Here is a 23,926-nt window from a genome sequence, read left to right on the forward strand (position 1 = left end):
TGGGCGGAGAGTGCTGCGCCAGGCATCGTACCTATGAGATGTCAGGGAAGGGGTGATCTCCCCGGGGTAGGGGAACCTCTCCTTTCCTTTGGGCTTTTCCCCAGGTGCCTCCACCCGATGAACGCCACCGCCAAGGGTGGAGGGGGTGGTTCGCCAGTCTAAGGGAAGCCCGCCACCGTTTCAGGGCTCAACGGGGCGCGGTCTCTCCTTTTTCACCCACTCTGTCTCGGAGCCCCGCAGAGTATCAAACAGCAGCTCTGGCCTCACAGACAATTTTTGTGCAGCTGTCTGTGTTCCGTGTTTGCAGGAGCCTTGGCGAAAGCCTCCCTGTTTTCTCGCGCGCGTCTCATCGCTTCAGCTTCTCCTCTTCTTGGATTCTCGTCTGTCTCCTCCCACAGAGGAAAAAAAAAAGGTCACGTATGTTTGGAAAAATATGTAGGTCAGTGGAACATTTCCTGCACTGGTGCAAAAGGAGAGGAGGGCAGCGGGGGAGGGGAGGGAGAGGCAGAGTGGAGCTCCAGTGCGCTCCTGGTCACGGCCCCCCACCCCATGTGCCTCTGCCGGGGAGGGGGTCACTTGGCCGGGTCCTTACCATCCTTGACCCATTTTCCGGACCGACTGTGTTCGCCTTGGAGGAAACACCGATTATTCCTCCCCAGTAGCCGCTGGGATCCTCCCCAGAACAGTGCTCGCCAGCGTCCCCCCGGACCCGGCGCCCCACCTGCCCCGTCCCCATGCCGCCATTCCCTGAGAAATCGCAGTGGTCAGTGCAGAGACGCGCCCCGTGACCTGGGTCTGGCCCTGCCCGCAGACCCGCCCAGAATGGAGGGGCGACAGTCGCGTGCTCGCCCCCAAAGCATGGGACAGCAGGGTGGCAGCGGGCACGGCAAGGGTCTGCACTAGGCAGGGGAGGAAGATTCCTTGCTACCTCAGTGAGAACTTAAACTAGACCTCAGCCCGGCATCCCCTCGCCTCTCCTCTCAGCCAAGTTCATCTTTAAGCACACATACACCCCGCCCCCCCTCCCGCCCCATGCCAGACCCCTCCGCGCGTCCCGGGCATCCCTGCGGAGGCGGCGGGGTCTCGGGGCGCGTGGGGTCTGCGCCTCCGAGGGAAGCTGGGGTCCGGGGTCCGTCTGCCCATCGGCGCGCAGGGTGCTTGTCCCAAGCTGGGTCGCGGCCAGGGCCCGGCGTGCGGCCAGGAGAGACCCGGCCGGCGGCTGCGGGAGCGGAGGGAAGGAGGAGGGGGAGGGAAGAGGGAGGGGGAGGAGGAAGAGGCGGCGGCGTTTCTCAGCCGGCTCTGCGTGCGGAAGAGTTTGCCGCGCGAGCAGCCGGCCTCCCGCAGGAGCGGAGGAACCAGCGCAGCCGCGGCCGGAGATTGGCGGCCGCGTAGCTCCGACACCCGCGCCCCGGCGGCGGCGGCGGCGGCCTCGAGAGCAGCGTCTCCCGCCGCCGCCCGGGAGGAGCTCGCCGCGCCCGCTCCCGCTCCCGCTTCGGCTTCCAGCGGCAGCGGCGGCGGGAGGCGCGTCTCCCCGGCCCAGTCCGCTCCCGGCCCCGTGGGGCCGCCCCGGCCCGCTCCGAGGTAAGGGGCTGCGCACAGGGACGCGGAGGGCCCTGGGCGGGAGGACGTGCGCGCGGAGTCGCGGGACTCGGTCACCTGCTCGTCGGCGCGGTGGACGCGCAGGACCGGGAGGGGCGCTCAGCACTGGGTTGGGGGCGCAGGGTCGTGGCCCCCTCCCCGGATCCCGCAGCCCGGACATCCAGCCCTGCAGGACTGCAGCAGAGGCCGGGCTGATGGGCTCCGTGTACGTGTTGCCGTAGGCGGCAGGGGACGAGGCACCCCGAACCTCAGGATTTGGGGGTGCTCAAGGGGTACCGTCGGGGTGGATGGAGGCCGTGCGCTGGGCAGCAGTCTTGAGGGTGACCCATTGGCCTCCCTGGGCCCCATCGCGCGTCCTCCAGAAGCGTGGGGGAGCCGAGGACCCCCGTAGAGTGGGGCGTGCGAGCCCGGGGCCTCCGGTCTCTCGGGGTCCGTCGGTCGGAATTGGTTCCGGGCGGGAATGGGTGCCGAGTCTGCCCCCTGGACGCTTAGAGGGCACGTAGCCTGGGTCCTCGCCTCTCCTTGCTTGTTACTCGGAGCTCCCAGGTTGAATGCCAGCGTGTCGTTTTGTTGGGAGGTGTGCCCCCTCCCCGAGCGAAGAGGGAGGCGCACCTTTGACCTTCCTAAAGAGCCGTGCAGGGTAGGTAACCAGGGGGTAGAGACAGGTACACCAAGGGGCTAAATTCAAAACCAGCTGGGCTCCTCTGCCTGCCACTCCTTAACTTCTCAAGGTAAGAAAGTTTGTTTTCAGCCCTGTGATTCATAAATAATTAGTAACCAGTGTTGTTGATTAAGCAAGATGGAAACCTTAAAAATACACGCAGTTCCAGAAAGTCTAAAAACTCCCAAGGTTGTATCCGTGAAGCTTTTCATTCCCAAGTTAACCGGCCTGCAATTCAACAGGTGTTGGAAGGGGTCCCAGAGGGGAGAGTTCCACGAGTTCCGTTTTTAATACCTGCAGCTTTGGTGTCTGGCCCCAAATTCATTAAATTGGTTGGCCTGTTTCCTTACTGGTGAAGTACTGAGTAGTTCTTAAATTAACTTAATTAGAGAGGAACTGCTCATTCTTGATCATTCAGAACCCCAACCTTCTTTAGCTTAATAGGAGGGTTTTTTCCCCCTTTTGGACTTCCCAAGATAATTAGCTCTAAAGCAGTTCCTGGCCAAGTTCAGCTGTGCACACCTCTGTCTCACCCTAACTTAGTCCCTGACCATTGAACTGACCGACTAATTCTGGTTCGCATTAAAACAGAGCTGCCCTCCCTCCTTAGGAGGCGTCAGTTCAACATTCAAGGACAAGTACTAACTCTTTCTGCCACTAAGATGTCCTTACAGGAAAAGTTTGCCCCAGATAACCCCAGGGTGTATTTTAAAATAACCCTCAAATAAATATAATGTTTACAAGAGTTATTCGGACTTGGGCCACTGTTTTGCAAAAGCTGGGTGAAAAAAAATCAGTGCTTCATTACACAGCTAAACCAGGACCCACAGAAGTATTGGTATCTCAGCAGTCTACTTAAAGATTTAGTTAAAAACAAAGCGTGTAATATAAAGACATGCAATAGTTGTCTTCCATCTCACAGAGAGATGTGGAGTGTGGCTTAGAAGAATTGTAAATGTGCTGCTTTTAGACATTTTTTTCCTCTTGGAAATGGATGCCTCTTATTTAGTTGCTGATCTGTCCCACTGTTCACAAATGTAGAATCGGTTTTATTATCACTACTCCCCAGAGTGACTCCCATGGAGGCGAAAGAAGGGAATACATTCTGGAGGAAATATGTTATTAATAAAACATTATGTCCCAAAGAGTTAAACAAGCCAAGAAAAGAACCAAGTGAGGCTTTACTAATTAGTGTTGGTGAGAAATTTTCTGATAGGAGAGTGTTCAGATGGTGACTAAAGAATTCATCTTTATGTAGAAAATAACAATTGTTTTTAAACTCATTTGCTTCTTTTGAGAGTTTGGGCTTTGCTTTTTTTGTTTTTTGTTTTTTCAGTTCCTGGCTGTTTAATAATGAAAATGATAAAAACAATGAAAATGGTAAAAAATGACCTGATGTGTGTTTTTTTTTATCTTAGTTGACTTCCTCTCTCTCTCTGTCTCTCTCTCTGTCTCTCTCTCTCTCTCTCTCTCTCTCTCTCTCTCTCTGAACAATCTTTAACTCTTGGTAATCGTTATAGCTGGCACTTAAAAGTGCCACTTGTTTTTAGGTTACAAATTCAAAATTAATGCTTTTTTTCAGATTACAATAATAGTGCATGCATATACTTTTTATATTTCCATCTCTATATGTTAATTTTTTCAAAGTCTTGCTTTTGAATGTTAAGAATCCAAAGAATTAAGTCATTTTTCTTGATTTTTAAAACAAGTATGTATTTTGTTCTTTACATGAAATGTCAGTCTTTCCATTGTTATCCGGACACTGGTTGTCCCATGCTGATCCCAAGCACATGGAGACCTGTCTTTTCCCGAGAGGTCAGATTGGGAGCTGTTGAAAATAGCCCAGTGACTCAGTATTCTTGGCTGCTTTACGCCAACGGTTTAATTGGCTGCATCATAGAAGCATCTAATTGAGTTTCACATTTAAATAGTGGAAGTGATACTTGATGCATTATTTGCTTACAGAGCATTCGATTAGCAAGTTCCCGGACTTCATTCAGGGACTGCCACCTTCCTGTTTCCCACAGCATCTCACCTTATGAGGCCTTGTTCATAATAGACATTCAGTAAATAAATGTAGGTAACAAGCTGAATTGTCAATGACAGTTATCCAAAGGTTAGGATTTTCTGAATGCTAATGGGGTGCTTAACGATGAGTAATTCCAGCTTAAATCTGGTGATGATTAATAGTACCTTAGAACACTAACTAAACTTATTAAATGTGAACATATGTTTAAAAGGGGAGTTTTTCTAATGCAGTCTTTAGCGAACGCACTACTGTTTCTCACCTGAATTCTGTGAGATTGGGGACCACTTGGCCTTTTAAGCTAACTAATCTCTTAGGGAAAGTTCCCCCCAGAGACTGCTTGAACTTCTTTGGGTCATAAAACAAATGTGGTTTCCATTTGATGACTCAGAATAGAAATGAGAGAGTTTATCTTCTACACTTGGTGTGAAAAAAACTGGTTTAACGAAGGTAGAGGGCACTCACCATCGTTTCTCTGTACAGTGCAAGTAATGCCTGGGAACCTGGTTCAATGCAGGTGCTGACTCAGCAGGTCTGGGTGGGGACCCCAGATTCTGCATTTCTGACAAGCTGGCAGGTGCCTCTGATGCTTTTACACACGGGAAAGGTTCTGGAATACACCTAATTCAACCCAGCATATGTTTCCTAAGCATCTACTACGTAGTAGACCCACATGACAGAAAAATAAAGACGTCCCTGCCCTCAAGGAGCTGACAGATGAGAAAGGGAGGGAGAGAGTCTTTCTAGACTGAAAACAAGGTCCTGGAATGCCACTCTGCAGGGTGGTGGCCAGGGAGGGGCCCAGGAAAGGGGATTTTCTGGTCGGGCTCCCACATTACTGACCATGACCTCTAGTCTTTGTGACTCGGCAGGAACTAAAACACAGATTCTGAAATCAGACTGACCTGGGGTAGCCTCCCTGCTCAGCTACTGTGTGATTGAAACAACTTTTCTAACCTCTTTGAGCCTCAGAAAAAAAGAGTATGAATAATGCTTACCTTGTGGTGTTTGTAGGGTTACCAACCAAGGACCCGTGTTGGACACCACAAAAGTGACTGTTTTTATTACTGTTGATGGGAGAGAGGGGGCTGGTAGCCAAGGACAAAGAAGAGGGTCCTAAAATATTTTTTATGAGTTGTTCACCAATTAGAGATTCAATTTGGTTAACCAACAAACCCAAGGCCAGTGGGGTAGAGTCGGGCTAGGGCTGGAGGGCAGTCTGTGGACGTAAATCAGATGCAAAACAGAATTATCAGGAGGACGCACATCTCCACTCTTCTCCTGCATGCCCTGGCTTCTGGTTAGCCTTGGCAGTAGCCCTCTTGGCTGTACATTTACCTGAGGCTGTTCCTGGGTCTTATCCTGTAGGTTCTGTGGACCAAGGCCGACTGGTGGTTGTGGCAATCATGCACTCCAAAAACTCTGGTGCGGACGGCAGGTCAGGCACCTGTCCTCTCTGAGGGGCGTTGTTGCATTCCCTGGGAGGGCGCTTTTAAGGATTCAGGCCTTCATTCAGTCCTTTTCACTTTAGTATGAGTTACCTGAAATGCATGCCGGGTGTGTCGGAACTCACCAGGGTGACGTTTTGTACTTCATACTCTGAGATGATTGCTTCCTGCTGACATCTGGGGAAGATGGGTGTTCCAAGTCAGTGGTCCCCTTCATCCTGATCTCAGGAGAGCTAATCTGGGCGGCCCTCAAAATGCTTCAATCAACATTCTTTACTTTTATATACACGTATATATAAAATAGAACTATATATTTTTATATTTTAGAGTTCCATATATTTTAGAGTTCCCTGTATTATATATATATATATATATATATATATATATATATATATATATATATGGATGTACATATACAAATACGTATGGAGAGAGAGAGAGAGAGAGAGAGAGAGAGAGAGAATTCATTTATTATTTACAAAGGAGATTTCTCTGCTGCCACTCCTGCTCCATGCCTCCCTCCTTCCCCAAATAAACCTTGAAAGCCAAGTTGTAAGAGAATGGCCAGGGCAGGCCGAGGTGGTGGTGGGGAGGGGGGGTAACAAGGGAGAGAAAGGGGGCAGTGAGCATGGAGCCCCCAGAATGGAGCTCAGAGCAGTGGTGGGCCAGCGGGTGGGAGGTGAGACCCAGAGACCCAACGCTGTGGCATGTGCTGCTTTACTTTGCTGCCTCGGAGGATTATGTTTCCCCGTCACTGAAACTCATTCTGGCTTCCAGTGGGCACAAGCCCATTGAAAGAAAGGCAGGTGACACAGCTGAGACGCGTGTCACTGCTCTTCTGAACCAAAAATGGCGCTGTACAATTTCACGAGGAATATTTTTGCCCCTTGAAAGTCGAAATATTGAACACTGGTGAATATTTTTTAAATTACTTTTTTTCTGGTATAAAAGTATAGTTAAATTTTGGAAAATATAGAAAAGAATGAAGAAAATGAATATTACCCACAATCTCAAGGTGTATTTCCCTGCAGTCCTTTTTCTATTTATTCAAATGTTTTTCGTTAGATTTTTAAAAATTAATATAATCTTATAAGAATTTCAAATAATTCAGAACCATTTCTGATAAAATAAAAAGACCCCTGTCAGCCTCTGTGAGCTACCCAGCAGTCACCCCCGGCCCTTTTTCTGCCTGGCGGAAACCTGATTTTGTTCAGGAGTCTACCCTACCCCATGTCTCAGGGTAAGTCCTGATTGGCCAAGTAACCCTGGTGGGCCTGTTGCCCTTGCCAGTGATTGGCTCAGGTGAGCATGTGGACCTTGCCCTGGCCAATGAAACATCAGGGTGGGGTACTGGGCAGGTTCCCTGGCGCTTAAAAGGAGGTGAGGGACTCAACCAGCCCTTTTCATGTCCTGGACATATCATGCCTATGAGTGGGGCACCAGAGCGGGCAGGTCCAAGTCTCAGCTGACCTGCCAAAGAACGCAGAGGTGAAAAATAGGGCCTCCATATTGCCTCTGACCTTCTGAATTACCCAAGGAGAAGTCTCTGCTTTGGAACATTTATGACATCCTGAAACCTTCCTGGCCAATTAAAGCAGGTTGAGTTAGGTTTTCCATTAGTTGTACCCAAAAGCATCCTAATGGATGACCTCCACAGCTCTCCACCCTTCTCCGCAGGTAATTACTGTTAACCATGGGGGTATATTCTGTTACTCATTGTTTTGTTGCTTGTACATATAGAGACCCCTGTATGTGTGTTTTCTTTTTAAACCAACTGAACTCACTATATGTATATTATTTAGTGACTTTTTTTAATGGTATGAGACTTTTTTTTTGATTTCTTATATCCACTTCATCCTTTTTAAAAGCTACATAGTAATATTCAGAAGTACCACTGACCCCTTATCTAACCCATTCCCCATTGTGAAACATTTATTGTGCTTTGTTTCCACTTCTCTACTATTACAATGTTTGTCTTACCTTCCTTAGCTGTATATCTTTGGGTACATTTCAAGTTTTTCTCAACCAGGGATTGCTAGGAGGGGATTTCAGGGTAAAGAGGCACATCTGTTTGCAGTATTGACAGACGCTGTCAAATTGATGACTAAAATAACTACGCCCAGGTCTTTTCCCACCCACGGCATGTGAGGCTGTCTTGTCTCCATGTCTTCGCATCTTCACCAACACTACATATTATCAGTCTTTTCCATTTTTCTATGCCTTTCACATGGTAGAGGTAATATTTTTTATAGTTTTCTATTCTGGTGGTTTGCCTTAACCTGGCCATAAGCGTTTCCCCATGTCATTAAACATTTCATGTAAACATAATTTTAATGGCTACATAATAGTCCACGGTGATCGTTTTTGGACTGTTTTGGTGGTTTGTGAGCATGCAAAAGAATATTTAAAATTGAACCTCTCTGAAAACTGAATAACCTGGATCACCCTTGCAGTTCAAAAGATTCCTGCAAATGGTGTTAGGAGACACCCCTCCAGTGATCTGTGTCCAAGAAAACTCTGAGGAGACAGCCTTCCAGACCCTTCTCAATCCAGTCAGATGGCAGGCTGCCCCCAGCATTTCTTAGAAGCTTTGTTGCTTCCAGGACCCATAGAGTTCACATCCTGCCAGACATTCATTCTCTGAATATATAGGAGTCACTTAAGCAAATACTTTGTGCATTGCATGATGCATAGCTGAACTGTGAGTTTCTGTGTTTTTTGAAATTTCCCAGTTCTGCAGAGAAGACAGGAAAGCAAATGGATGGATGAAACTCCTAAGAAATGTTAATTCCCCTTCCGGGGCATGTACACTTGAGAAGCACCATTCACATGCCTGGACCTCCAGATGACCCTTCTGTTTCCCCAGTCCTAAATATTAATGCATGGCACAGGGACACTAGTCACACGATGTCCTCTCACATGAAAGAAGAAGGCCAAAGGACAAAAGAAAAAGCTTCTTGGAGGAAATGGGACCACTTAAGAAAAAACAAAAACAAAAACTTAAAAAAAACAACAACTATCAGTAGGCTTCTTGGGGACATCATGAAGGACATGATGAAACAGAGCTTTTTGGTCTTCGTATACGCACAAAGCATCCCATATATATGCTAACATGCATAGAATCATTAGTCATTAAACTACATGCAATAACCTGACAGGTCACAGAGGACACTGAGGCCACCAAGAAATACAAAAGACCTCCATTTTTAATACATTTTTATGAATGCCTATATGTTGGCATATAAATAGGAACGTTTTTATTTTCTCCCTAATTTAGAGAAAGCAATCTAGTTTCAAGGAGGTTCCCAGGGAGGGGATCATTCCATTTCAAGTCTGGTGTCTAATCATTGGTCCTCTTTGTGGGTCTTCAGTCCTTTGGGGGTAGTTTCACTAATAGTCCGGGGAGGCTCAGATTTGTCTTTAAGGTTATATGGAAAAACCCAGTACTTTCTGTTTTAGAACTGAATGGATTCGATTTTCCACTGTTCTGTTCTGTTTTGCAAGGTTAAAGCTTATTTCAAATAGGCAGTATGATAGGTGTACACACCCCAGAGCGAACCCTCAGGCGGCCTGTTGACAGGTCAGGGAGGGGGTAGACACTGCCTCCTACTGGAGATTTTTGTTAAGGAGGTGGGTGGTGGCAAGGGCAGGGAGGAACCCACCACACTACCTTGATCCAATGAATCACTTATTTGCTACATCAGCCCTTTGATTTGTCCTGTCTACAAAAGACGTGGCCGACAGCATCGTCCCCAGTCACTGTGCAAAATGCCCGTTTCCCTGGAGATCTTGATCTAATAAATCTATGAGGAAAACTTGAAAACCATAGTGTGTGTGTGTGTGTGTGTGTGTGTGTGTGTGTGTTGGGGGTGAAGGCAGACGTATTGTGTGGAGTGTTGCCCGGAATGATTGCTCTGTAGCTGTGGAATAGCAGTTCATCTAAAGACCCAAAGGAGATCACTCTTGACTTTGCCAAAGCTTCCTTCCTGGTTTTATTTTTATGGTCTCTCCTCCCTTCCCCTTCACGGTGATTGTCAGGGAGAGGAATTCACTCTGCACATTAGCCTGGCAATCCTGGAGAGGTTTCATGGTCTCTCCTAGAAGACAACTTGCTTCTCTTTCCAGCCATATGAAACCCTTGGCTGGTAATAACCTCTTGGATTTATGGTTCAGGACAGACTGATTTCATTGAGGTGAGAGGGCTTCTTTTGAGCTGCTTGTGGGACTTTTCCCACAGCGTTCCCACTCTCAGCCTCTTGTCCCTCATCTCCCTACTCAGAGAGTGTTGAGGTGGCCTCGCTCTGCCTAGTCCCAGGATTATGGAAGCACCTGTCACACTCTTCTGGAATCTACAACTCACTTCCACACACCAGGTTTCCCAAAAGGGGGTGGCAGCTCATTAAATTAAAAAATAATAATAATAACCATACCTCCACCCTTTGACTCTCTTCTTTCATCTGATCAGGACAGGCCTCACTTTTGAGACTGCATCCAGAGGGGGAACCCAGGGTCCCTTGATTTAGGGTTCAAGGTGACCTTGATGAAAGCAGACACCTCCCTTGCATCACACATGTCATCCCCGACTCGGCCACTATCTCAACTCGGCAGCCTCTAAGTCGTTTCCACCTTCTTTGTCATCATTCACCCCCAGCAAGCTGACTGTTAGCTCCCAGATCCCTGAGTCCTTTGCTTATTGCCCAGTGAGCAAGGGGACACTTCCTGGCTGAGCTCCACTCTCTCACAGTTCAGTGTCGGACACTGTTCAGCCACCAGAATCTTCAGCCTTGTCAATACGTGTGCATGTCACTCTCATGACTGAGCCTGGGCTCAGGCTGGGTGTGTGAGCCCCCCTGTACCCCCAAGGCTTCATGCTGGGCAGGCACATTAATTAGGTCTCCCAAGCGTTCTGTGGAAGGAATGAGAGAGGAACCTATACCAGCCTCTGACTGCCGAATGACAGATGTGATCCACCTAACTGTCTAAGGAAATGAGAAAGCACCCTGCTTCCTTCACACTGAGCCACTCACGTCTGCCTTCCCATCTGGGGGCAGTTCTCCAGTCAGTCATTGTCTCCTGCTCCAAGTGGTGGCCTGGGAGGTGTTCCTGGCTGTATGTGCCCTTCTGAGCCAGGGCGCAGCGTGGCTGCGTCCGTCCAGGGCCCGTGGCGTGGCTGCACCAGTCCAGGGGCTCTGTTCCCCTGTGCTCCATGAACATAGCCATGTCTGGGCAGGGAGTGGGCGGGCTCAAATTTGTCCCGTGTATTGGGACTTGTGCTGTTGGGAATATATGGAGTTCCCTGGGGGGAGTGGCTTGTCACTCTTTCGACTCTGTTGGGTTTCTTCTCTCTTTTGTCTCCCCGGCTTGGACTGGTGGCGTTCTCTAAACACACACCAACCAAGTTGCCGCTAACCAGCTTCAGAGACCTGCCCTGGCCCCTTTCTGCCCAAGACCTGGGGAACAGTGAAGGCTCCTAATGAAGGAGATGTCATGCTTGAATTGAAAAGAGAAAAAAGAATAGTTCCTTTTGTGTTCCTAGTTTCTATGAAGTTGTGCTGGGTTTGCATGACTTAGCTGTTCAAAGTGGTCAGCTGTCCATCTTCTACGTACAAAATCCCCTGTCTCTGTCTTGCCGTGTGTCCAAGAATGGCTCTCTATTAAGCAGCAGAGTCTCACTCCCCAGTTCGTGCTCCTTGGGAAGCTAACATTAGACAACATCCACAAAGCTGTGTGAGTGTTTGTAACAGCTTGGGTTTAGCAGCTCGTGTATATATTACGACCTGTGAATGTGCGATCCCTATAAAACACTCCGCCTTTTCCTCGGTGTAGCAGCGCTGACCTGTGACCTGACTTTATATCAGCACAAGAATGGCCATTGCTATATAGGGTCAGCAATATTTAAAAATGGTTTCATGAAGATGGCAGAAAGCATTGATGCCCTGAAATGGTCACTGTGGCCAAGTGACCTTGGCAAGTGACATACGCCCCAAACTCAGTCTTTTCATCTGTAGAAGGGAACTATTAATAGTGAACGGCGAAAATCAAGAGGAGGGAATGTTGAAGAGTTCTATAGAAATGAAGAGTCGTGGGATGGTCCCTACTGCTTGCTGCTCTGATCAGTTCATCACCTGAACGCCTCCCCGTTGAGGGACATACCAGCCTTAAAGTGATTTCTTTCTGAATGAAGAAAGAAGGTACATTCTTCAGATAGGTACATGCTAGCAACTAAAAACACAGTACACCCCAGTGTTCTCATGAAAGCTGACATCATGGGCAAAAGTGAAAAACGTAAACTATAGAAGCCAAGCACTTAGCCGGTCCTGGCAGTGGCTCGGGGTTACACAATTTACTTTCAAAAGCTTTTGCCATTTATAAGAACAAAGTAGCCTGATAACCTTTTGTGTCTGAAAATTCAAGTCAAATCAAATGGACTCCATGTATTCTCATGGCTTGCGAGGTGTTATGGGATATATGGGGCCTTTTGCCATGATAAATGTGACATGTGCTCTTTTTGGTGACCTTCTGCTTTGTTCTAAAGAGGATTGGTCTGCAGAATTGGAGCCTAGCTCTGACCACCCTGGGTGGATCTGTTACTTTCCTCCTGTGTCAAAATCCCCTAAAGAACAAGGATCACATGACTTTCAAGGGGACCCAGAGCTTTGTCTTTGGATCACACACACACACACACACACACACACACACACACACACACACATTCTGCTAATAAGTTCATCTTGAGATGGAAGGAAAGAACCTGGAATGGACTGAATGTCCCCTTCCCTCCTCCCCCAAATTCTTATGTTGAAACCCTAATCCCAAAGTGATGGTATTTGAGGTGGAACCTTTGGGAGGTGATTGGGTCGTGAGGATAGAGTCCTCATGGATGGTATTAAAGCTGGCCCTCTTTCTGCCATGTGAGGAGCCAGCTAGACGTCACCCATCTGCAGGCCATGCTGGGACCCTGGTCAGCCTCCAAAGCTGTGAGACTTACATTTTGTTGTTTGAGCCACTCAGTCTATGGCCATTTGTTGTGGCAGACCGAGTGGACTAAGACAGGACCTTGGTGACTGCCCGGTACAACATGGCTCACATTTTCCCGATGGAAACTAGAGGTTCAGAAAGCCAAGGGGTCTTTCCCTGCTTGCGGGTCCCTCTGACCCCTCCCAGGAGGATCTGTACTCCCTTTTTTCTCTGTTGAGGCTGGAATCCAGCTAGCCTGTAAGAATGAGGTTTTCCCTGGCCTCAGCCCAGCGCTCCCCACCCAGAGGTTCTGGGAGAAAGAGCCTGAACAGGCTGCTTCGTCCCAGGTTGTCTTATCTATCTCTGTGCTACTCAATCTGCTCTCCACATGAGTACGATAAGATAAGGATGTCAGAGTCCTGGGGCAGCCAGAACAAGGAGAAACAGGCCCAAGGCTGGACACAGACCATCCACTCTCACTCCTGGGAACCCACTCTCTTCCTGCGGGTGCTGACATCAGACTTCCTTCCAGAGAAGCAGAATAAATGCACAGAACTCACTGGTGTCTGTGATGAAGAATAAAAGGTCAATTTATTGAACGACCTCTAATAGTGCTTCTCAGGCGTGGGGGGCAAGGTCAGAAGTAGGACTTTAACTCCTGTACTCCCCCCCCCCCATAATTCTGTCACTGCCATGCCTTGGGCATCTCTTTATCGTTTTTTCCATGATACATTAGACCTGTAAAATATCAGGTCTGGGGGTCAGGGACAGGGCTTGTGTCCACCTGTCACTGTCACGCATATTAGGTCATTTGATTTTACAGCAATCTCTGGAAGGAAGCACTGTTTTATTCCCATTTTACATACATGACACCAAGGCTCAGGGCAGTGAAATGACTTGCATGAGGGGCATTCAGAGCAGGAACTTGCGTGGAGCCCTTTAAAGAGGGACCAAAAATAGAACCATTGGGTTTTATTTACTTTTTCTGAAATGCTACTTGCAAGAAGATAGGATGTGTATAAAACAAATTAAGCATCTGGAACATGACTTCTTCAGTTTAAGCGGTTTTCTGGAGTGTGAGGTTATTGTGCGGCTGCAGGGTTCACGCTGGGGTGGAAAACAACTCCAATTTGATGGGGGAAAATGAAATATTTAAACTGTAGAAGCCAAGCACTTAGAAGATCCTGGCAGTGGCTCAGCGTTCAACCCGACCTATAGGAGGACGAGGCTACCTGTGAAAGGAGCCTTATTTAGGCCGAAATCATTGTTCTGTTCTTGCCATCTTTCAGTGCTAACCTGCTTTTCAAAATTGTTTCTTTTGCTGTAATAAGGACTGTTCAATCAGGACACCTCTTCCATCTCCCTTCATTTTCCCTGGAGTCAGGTGTACTTTTCTTCAGCTGAGCACAGAAAGAAGTCAGCATGAAAGGTGGGGCCATCCAGTGCCACATTTGTGAGACATCATGTCCCCTGAGTTTCATCTGCCCCAGGGCCTGGACACCAGCAGCTGACTTCTCTGTGGTGAAGGCTTCTAGGAGTCTTCCAAGTTTTACGTGACTGTCTCCCGCCATCCTTTCCCCTCCACATGCGAGCACACCTCGGTGCTCAGTGTGGGAAAGGAGGGGAGGTATTCAAGGCCTTTGGGTGACAGGCTTCTCTAAGCCATTGCTCTTCAGTTTGACTCCTGAGGAAGAATTTACTGGGGAGCAGCCCACTGGGCTTACGAGGGGCAGTGCAGAAAACCCAAGCCTGCTTCCCCCTCCTGCTTTGGGCAGCCGTGGGCAGTGGTGCGGGGCTGGTTTTGTGGGCAGAGCACTGAAGGGCCCTTTCAGGTCAGTTCTGTCTTGGTCTGTCTTCCTGCTCCCATCATAAAACCGCCAATAAACATCCACAAGCTAACTTGGTGTATCCAACGATTGGCATACCTGGGCACACCCAAAACCAAATGGGTTTGGCCCATTTGCTCAGATTTATGCCACACCCGCACCTAAGAGGTCAGCTGAGCCATCCAGTGCCTGCTCAGAATGAGCATATTAATTACCCTGACCTGAGATATTTCTTTTTTTTTTCCTCAGAATCCTTTAATAACATCTATTTGATTTATTCCGATAACATCTATCGGAATTATTCCGGGCGCTGCATTGCTTCCGAGAGTTATGAAAACAAACTGCTTTGGGAAGGTTTTTAGGCTTTGGCAAGCAAGTTAAACTTGTGCCCTGTGCAAGGACAACAGTGGATGCCCATGATTGTCGGGGATGGTGGGGCTGCCGTTTCCAACCTCGCGTGAATTAATACGGTCAGGAGTTCATTTTGATTCAAGAGGAACTGAGTTCCAATTTTGAAAGGGGCAGGCTGGACCGGGTGAATGCCCTCTTGGCCGGTTCTGTGCACACAGAATTTCTGGGATCTTGGTTTCAGCACCTCCATGGCTTTTGGGGGTTACATTTTGCAACTCCCTGTCAGGGGCAAGAGGTGTGCATGGTTGGGATAAGTGGGTCTCCCCAGCTTCCCCAAATAGGGAAACGTTTGGTGGGAAATATGAAAGAACTTCAAAAAGAACACGCAATGAGGTCCATAAATTGTGAAGTGTGCTTCTCTTAGTAGTCCTGGGCAGATTGTTCAAAACCCAGAATTAAAACCAAGATCACCTTTGAGCACTTTATTGCGACTTACCTGGTGGCAGCACGTGCATAGCTGTTTCCGGTAAATTATGGTGCTCCCAGACCCCTGAGTCATTCAGCAGCGAGCCCCCGTCCTCCCAGGATTTATTAATGTTCTAGGGCAAATATAACATCCCAAGGAGATTTTTCCAGCCAGAGTAGAAGCCTGAACTCGCTTAAAGCTGGACTGTAAAATGCTGTATTTATCCTCACGCCCTGGTCTCTTTATTATACCCAACTACAGATTGCCATTTTGTAAGACAAACAGTTTACATTTTACTTTGGCAATTTCCTTTTTCAGTAACTATCAAGCAACTTCTGGGAAGTATTTGGGTTAGCTTCCAAAATGATAGAAGATAAGCTGAATCTTTTTTAAATTGGTCTTTTTCTCCTCTTCAAGTTGAAGCGAAGAAAAATTGGGCGTGTGTGGAGAAGCAACGACCTGAAAGAGAGACTCCAGTCCTAGACTGCGATTCTCATGGCTGCGTCTCCCCCAGGAGTGTGTCCTCTAAAGGGAGTCAGAGAGCCATAAAGCTGGAGGTCAGGCCACCAGAACCATCATTTTATAGAAGGGGAAACTAAGGTTGGGGCTCGGCAGTGACAGAGCCCAGCATGGAAAGGGGTCTTCAGCCTTCCATCATGAGGTCATCACCTGCCCTGTCTTCCCCTGTCCCCACTCCCCATTTCTTGTCCTTCCTATTTTTCAGCACAGGTATTGATCATTTTACAAACAGGAACAGGACTGTAGCTGTGAAGTAATAGACCTATACTGCATATTTTATGTCCCCAGGTGGTCACCGTTCGTTTAGCTTACTTTTATGATTCCCATAAATTGGATGCGTAACAGTAAACATTTTTAATTTGCTTTGCAGAATTGTATGTATTGATTTGATTTCTTTGCCTGGAAGCTTAACGGGCAGACTCAGTGAGTTAGGATGGGGAGAGCAGGGCCAGGGGACCCTTGGTGTGCCCCCTTCTTGCTCTGGGGAAGGACTTTATTTTTCTCCATCCTCTGAGAAATTGAGATGCCAAGGCCTACTTTCCAAAAAGGATGTTTGTGATTATCAAATGAGATAACAAGGGTGAACATATTTTGAAAATGGTTAGGGCTTAAGAAGTGTAAGGAGTGCCTCCCTCCATTGATGTGGCACGGTTGTTTTTTTGATACGCACACAAAAAAGTTAAGATTATGTTTTAGATGCTTTTGGTGGCGGTCTCATACAGATTATGTTTGGGGTCCTTCCAATTGTTTTCTCCTTCCATCTCATTTTTATAAAAAATTGACACCAGGCACGCCTAGCACTTTTGTTGCATGTCAGTTATGAATATTTGGGCTGAACTCTTAAAGTCCGTGTTTTATAGACAATTTTGGTCAGTACTTAAAACAGTTATTGTATGTTTAGATAACACTTTTTTTCTTTTTGATGGATTTTAAAGTTGATTAAAAATGGCTCATGGTTAGTATTAACAGATGCAAAGTGTGTTAAGGCAAACTGTTCTCAGTTATACCCAGGGAGTTTATATTTTGATATTTTACATGAAAAACAAATGTTAATGATATTATTTCATTCACCTCTCCAATGTCCGGACCTTTGTCCGTGCTCTTACCTCTGCCTAGAATACCTTTCCTGCCTTCATCACCTGCCAACTCCTGTTCACCCTTGTTGACTTACCTCTGGCTTCTAAGAGCCTTCCCAGGGGACTCTGGCATGTCCTCAGAGGTCCCACAGAACCTCTTGCATGTCTTTTTCATGGCTGTACCTGGGTTTTACATTTTTGAAGTTCCCAGTTTCTGTGGCTGTCTCCCCACTAGACTGGAGGGTCCCTGGAGTAGAGATCCAGTCTTTTCCCCTTTGTCTTCTAGAAGCTGCTCCATCAATGTTTGTTGAACTGAACCAAAGGACAGGAGCCTCTGTTCATTAGAACTGGGACCCACTTTTAAAAGTTACATCATTCAGTCATTTTTCGGTCCTTGAGCTGTTCCACTGTAATAAGTGCTTTCCTCAGCCAGGGGCTAATCCATTGTTGTTCCCAGGACCTTGTTGCTCAAACCCTCTAATGCTCCCTCCTGGTGGCCGCTCCCTACCCCAGACAACCTCCTCTCTGAGGCCTTTCTTGTCTTAATCCTTACAGCCTGATGTTCCTGAGGCTTTAGGGTTTAGAACCTGGGATCTCAGAGAACACTGGATGCCTGGGAAGTCACATGTCCCATAGTGGAGGGTCAGGAACACGGCGAACCATATCCATCAAAGCAGGTCACGTATACTAAGTGTCAAATGATAATCTGATTCCATTTTAGTTAAAACCTGGGAAAATGAAAGGAAGGATCTATGTCAAATGTTAGCATGGGGAGGTGGTGGAACAGAGTGCTTATAAGTCAGGAGGTGGGAGTTAGGCTGCCCGGGTCTAAATCCAGCTCCATTTCCTCCTCTGTAAAGTAGAGATAATGGTAGTGCCCACGTCATGCTGTTGTTCTGAGGATTAACTGAGATAATATATGCAAAGCCCCTGGGATGTGCTGGCATGCAGGAAGCAAGCAATGCTTATTAGTTGTCACTGTTCAGTTCTCTACAGGCAATATGTATGCTCATGCCAGTTACACAGATGAACATTTTGGAGAAAGTGTTACAAGTTGAAAGAAAGAAAGCAGACATATGCCTAGTCTGCGTCCTGGAACTTTGCTGTAGGGCTGTGTAGAGGAAAGGCCAGGACAAGTGACGGTCGCTGTGCCCAGTGACTAAGGGCTGGAACATTCAAGAGCCCTTGAATGAAGAATTCCACACACACACACTTCCCCCCCAGGTGCCAGGAAGACTGGAGTGCCATCTTCATAAGTGTTTACACATCCAAAGGGATGAGGCCCAGACTTTGGACACATCTCTAGGTCATAAAAGCCTAGATACACGGGACTTTCTGACTCCTAGAGATATTTGGTTTATATTCCCAGAGGTCAAGGTAAGAACACAGGGTCCTTTCCATCCCGTCTCCAAGGAGCAAAGGTTTCTCTCCCTCCTTTCTAGACATGGAGGGAGGCAGGTACTTCTCTCCAGTCCGTAAGCAGAGCAAATCTTTTGTTTTCCGTCCCTCATCGCTGGGCCGACGCTGCCCCCATTATAGACAGTTTCCCTCGGCTCATATCACCTTGCTTGTGGGTCGGGTGGGATGGGGGGCGATGCCGCAGGGTTACTCTGGCTGTTGGTCTGGTGGGGGAATCAATAAAGGAACGAGGAGGCTCCAGGTAGTCTCACCAACTACCTGCCTCACTCTGTTAGCAAAGAGACCCTGTACATGAACAAACAGCCACTTTTTACAAATTGTAGCTGGATTCTGTTACAGAAAAGTACAGTTTTAATGAAACGACTCTGTCCCAAGCTGTTGTGGAAAGGAGTGGGAAATGCTGGCGTCTGCTGGTGTTTCCACTTTTGATCAGCCTTATCTGGGAATTTAATACATTTTCTGATCAAAGTCCAAAGTCTCTGCTTTGCTTGAGCTTTAATCTTTAGCTATAAAGCCTCCTACAATCGTGCACACACGCACACACACACACACACACACACACACACATTAAAATCAGGTTATAGCCAAAGGGCGATTCAGTTTTGGGGGTTGGAGGGTTGGGCAGGGAACACATATGTAGATACATAAGTAAACAGTTCCGTCATCGTGGGAAGATGTTTCGACCATCTCAGGTAGAAGGTGACAGTGGTTTCAGTATGCTTGAGACACTTTATCCAATATACTGATTTTTGCTGATTGTTGAAATGGCCCTAACCCATGGTCTTTGTAATTTTGTAATATTTTTCTGTGGAGCAAAAGAAGAAAAATAATTTATTTTTAAATGCTTACCAAACTCCAGTATGAACTTCAACTTCTTTTTGATCAAAAAAAAAAAAAAAAAAAGTTTCCATTTCCTTTAAGGAAGTAGATGACATTTATGAAGGTGACAAAAGGACGACTTTAGAAAGGGAAGTGGATGAGGCGTATAAAGGACTCCTGTGTAGAGTAACCCCCTCTCAAAACATCCTTTCTTTCACCTCTCAGTGAATTGTTCAGAAAGGTCGGACAATGGGAAGATGGTGCCCTGATACAGGAATAAGGAATTCCAGCCCCAGCCCGTGTCCTACATTCCCCAGAGGGAGGCAGAAGGGGGAGTCTCAAGTGATAAGCTATTCCAGGAGAGAAAAGTGCCTGGTCTGATAGGGCCTGATACAGGCAGTAATAGTCAGCTAAACAGGTCATGTCAGCTTTCACTTTCTGCAGGCACAGAGCCTTGCCGGCTGATTTTTTTCTCCAGTACTGACCTGATTAATGTATGGTGTGTGTCATTAGGTCCACATACAGTAATATCGTCTAAGTACATTTGCCCAGCATTCACTGAGATCCCACTGTGCCAGGTGCTGTGCTGATGATGGGGTGTGACTGAGGGGTGGACCCCAGGGGTCGGGGAGGGTGAGGAGGCTCAGTGCTCAGAGGGGCCCTATGGCCCTTTTACCCAGGAGTTTGGAGACTCAGGGGGTCAACTCAGCAAGTATTTTGATAATTCTCCTTCACCGCATGTTTCATACTCAGAACGCAATTTTCAGAGAAGTACTAGAAGAAATAAATACACATAAACTCTACTGAAAAGCTCACCTTTCTTTGCCCCTTTGGTCCCCAGCGGGGCCGAGGAGCCCATGATTACAAACAGTTTTCCACATGAAACCCTGTTGGCTCTGCAGGTATAGGAGATCTAGGTATGATGCTGGTATGCAGCGGTCCAAGGGTGTGTTGTGAAACAAACCCTAATATCCCGATATTTCCTGTCCTTTAGCACCTCTGTTGGGTGAGTATAAGGGAACTTGTCCCATTTCTAGATTAGGGAGTATTCACTATTGATGCTGTCACATTTACTGTTTGGAAGTAAGAAGAGACTGTTTTGTGACTATATGTATTGGTCCTGTGAAGGTGCACCTTTGTCCAGAGCAATGGTTGACCCTTTCATTGATTAAAGTGGCCCATTAATGTTCCATAGGCCACTTGGGTTAGAGAAGGAGATAGGCAAGAATGAGGAAGGCATGAGAGACACTGGACTGTCAAAGTAAATGAAAACCGGCCTGATGGGAGCCAGCAAAGGCTATATCTATCCAGAGCTGGCTGTAACAAGGGAGTCAGTCACTGGTCACAGGGTTTGGGCCCGAAGGCAGCCAGAGGAGTGGGGAAACGTTATGGTGGAAAAAGGGAAGGCTTGGGTGTGCCCTGATGGGGGGCTGTGAGCCTGGGAAGCAGGAGGGGGGCTACCTGGATGGGGGACATCCCACGTGATTGGTTGGTAGGGGTGCGTATTTGGCTTTCTCTAGCTGGTCCTAAGTTGAAAGCAGGGGCAAATATTAGGGAAGCTGTCAGTTATTAATCAAGTCGTAGCCATTTGGGGCTGATTGTTTCAGGGGGTATTATACGGCTTCCTGGACTAGTTGCTAGAGATGGTGGTCTGACGTCTTGCAAGTCTGATTTCGAGATACAGGCTGGCTTCCTGAGCTGGGTACTACAGCTAGTGGGTTGGTTTCCTGAGCAGGTTGTTGCAGTGGTGGGTCAGAGTTGAGTTATTACATATCGTCTGGCCATTGCTTGTTAGTATATCTAGTATCTCAGAACCAACATTGCACTGGCTAAGAATAAATAACAGGTCCAGCACACTTGTTGGGCTGGGGGCTGCTCAGGGTGTTGAACTCCGGTCAGGAAGCAGGCATCTGCACTGCGTTTGTGGTCACCAGACAGGGCCCACCTGTGACCATCCGATATCAGCCTGGGTGGGCTGCTGTGTACTTGGTCATGAGGCCTGCATACAGCTGCCTGTAGGCAGCTGCGAGCTCCTGACTGCCTTCCTTGAACTTGGACGTCATGGTAGTGAACTGCTTCTCTGAGGGGCACACTGTTATATGGGGCAGGGACAGCCCCATCCAGGTTTTGGTCCATTTGTGGTAGTGACTAGCTGTCTTCATCACCCAAGGACTCATCTGACAGTGGAAGAGTTTCTTATGTGCCATTTGACCCCTGCTCTCAGCCTTGACACGGCAGGGAGTTTTCTGGCCAGGAATGGAGTGCTCCAAACAGCCCTGGAATTTCTATAGTAATCTGCTCCTTCTTCACTCCATTTCTTGCCATCCCTAGAAGTTCAATGCCATGGACTCCTGCCCCCTAATGGCTTGGCAGTATCTCCTCAGCCCTCGGTGCCTTGCTTCAGCCCTAGAAGGCCCATGTGGGTCTTCTGAAGATAATTTCCCTGACACAGTTTCTTGTTTGTATGTTTGTTGTGTATTTTGGTCTGACATTTAGGAAATATTTCAGGTGGTAACATCACTGATAGTCAAAGGAGACACTGGAATCGTGTGTGTGTGTGTGTGTGTGTGTGTGTGTGTGTGTGTGTGTGTTAAACCTTTTTATTACCCCAGAGGAGATGATCTCTAAGGACTCTTCCAGCTCTGAGATGCTAGTATGTGATATTTTTTTTGTTTTGTTTATTTATTTTAATTAAATTTATTGGTTAGTAAAATTACATAGTTTTCAACTCTACAACTGTAAAACATCATCTATATGTTGCATTGTGTGTTCACCACCCAAAGTCAAATTATTTTCTGTCACCATGTATTTGACCCCCTTTACTCGCTTCTACCTCTCCCCCCTTGCCCTCTGGCAATCATCAAACTGTTGTCTGTGTCTATGAGTTTCTGTTTGTGTGTTTGTCTTGCTCTTCTGTTGCTTTCCATTTTATATCCCACCTTTGAGTGAAGTTACATGGTTCTTGACTTCTTCCTGCTGACTTATTTCACTTAGCACGATAATCTCAAGATCCATCCTTGTTGTTGCAAATGGCAGTATTTCGTCTTTTCTTATGGCCAAATAACATTCCATTTTATATATGGACCACTTCTTCTTTATCTAATCGTCTACCAAAGGATATCTCATTTGTTTCCTATATCAAACTAAAAAACTTCAGCACAGCAAAAGAAACCATCAACAAAACAAAGAGGCAACCAACCGAATGGGAGAAGATATTTGCACACAACACCTCCAATAAGGGGGCTAATATCCAAAATATATAAAGAACTCATACAACTCAACAACAACAACAACAAAACCAATCCAATTAAAAAACGACAGTGGACCTGAACAGATACTTTTCCCAAGAAGACAAACATCCAACAGACATATGAAAAAATGCTCAGCTTCACTAGCTGTTAGGGAAATGGAAATCAAAACTACAATGAGATACCACCTCACACCTGTCAGAATGGCTGTTGTCAATAAGACAAATAATAACAAGTGTTGGAGAGGCTGTGGAGAAAAAGGAACCCACATACACTGTTGGTAGGAATGTAAATTGGTACAGCCACAATGGAAGGCAGTGTGGTGGTTCCTCAAAAAATTAAGAATAGAATTACCACACTACCTAGCAATCTATCTTCTGGATATCTACCTGAAAAATCTGAAAACATTTCATTGTAAAGATATATGTACCCCTATGTTCAGTGCAGTACTATTCATGGTAGCCAAGACATAGAATCTTCTACTTTTCTAGAATTTATGACAAAAAGTTTCAGAGTTTCAAACATTTTTACATAAAATGTGTCTAAAGTATTTAAGTTTATAAATAAACTAAAAATATTATGTAGGGTTTTGAAAGACAGCTGCAAATTTTGAAGAGGGGATAGTTTTGAAAAGGCATTTCTTCTCTTGCCTTTGTGTGTGTTTGCACTTTTAAATTAAATGGCATCCTCTGAGTGTAGGAGTTAAGTCAAAGCTGTCAAGATTTTTTTGTCCTAATGACAACTCTTGTGCCATTGACTACCAGGAATAACAATAGCCTTTTTTAAAAGTTAAAAACGAGTATTTATTTTTGTCACTGCAAGAACAACACTTATTCATGTCCTTAAATTATTTCAAGTATTTTTATGAATTCTAAGAATAAGTCACTTTGATGTGCAGCCACACAAAATGAAAATGTTTTTTTGGGAGGGCTTCCACCTGAAATATTTGGGTTGGGGGCGGGTCTTGGCCTTTCAAAATAATAGCTAACATTTAGTGAGGACCTTTATCGGCCATACCCTGTTGGAAATGCTTTAAATATAGTAAGTCATTACTTCTCACATTATCCTTACTTTATAGTTTGCAGACTGAGGCCCAGAAAGGTTTGACCTCTTGCCCAAGGTCACACAACCACGATTTGGACCTGGGCCATCAGACATCCACCTGAAGCCTGCATTGACCCTAGAAGGTTCCACCTGCATGCTGTTGAGGCATTTAGTATCTTTCTTGTTTCCCCCAACAACATAAACTTGGAAAGGAAAGAAACATTTACTATACATGTTTTTAGCTCAGAACCCTTCAGGCTTTTAGAGTGTAAGAAAAAATGATCATTAGACTCTCCTAGAATGTGGCCTGAATGGTTGCAGATGTGGTTGGTGCTGATTTGCTATCATAGAGCTAAACTTGAGAAAAGACAAGTAAAAATACCAGGAGAATTACGGTGGTAAAAATAATTTATGATTACCTTCTTATCTTATAATTACTTTTTAAAAATAGGTTTACAGGAGATTTA

At 46.5% G+C, this 23,926-nt stretch overlaps 1 protein-coding gene across 1 annotated transcript in view; it reads left to right on the plus strand.

The window, feature by feature from the left end:
• Positions 1-1,037: 1,037 nt before the first annotated feature.
• The window catches only part of NPAS2 (neuronal PAS domain protein 2), a 144,852-nt gene continuing 121,963 nt past the window's right edge, over positions 1,038-23,926 (plus strand). The window contains exon 1 of the mRNA XM_019753869.2: positions 1,038-1,581. The gene's annotated coding sequence lies outside the window, so the exon portion shown is untranslated. The remainder of the gene's footprint in view (positions 1,582-23,926) is intronic.

The sequence above is a fragment of the Rhinolophus sinicus genome, linkage group LG05 (assembly GCF_036562045.2).
Source record: "Rhinolophus sinicus isolate RSC01 linkage group LG05, ASM3656204v1, whole genome shotgun sequence".
Taxonomy (NCBI): Eukaryota; Metazoa; Chordata; class Mammalia; order Chiroptera; family Rhinolophidae; genus Rhinolophus; species Rhinolophus sinicus.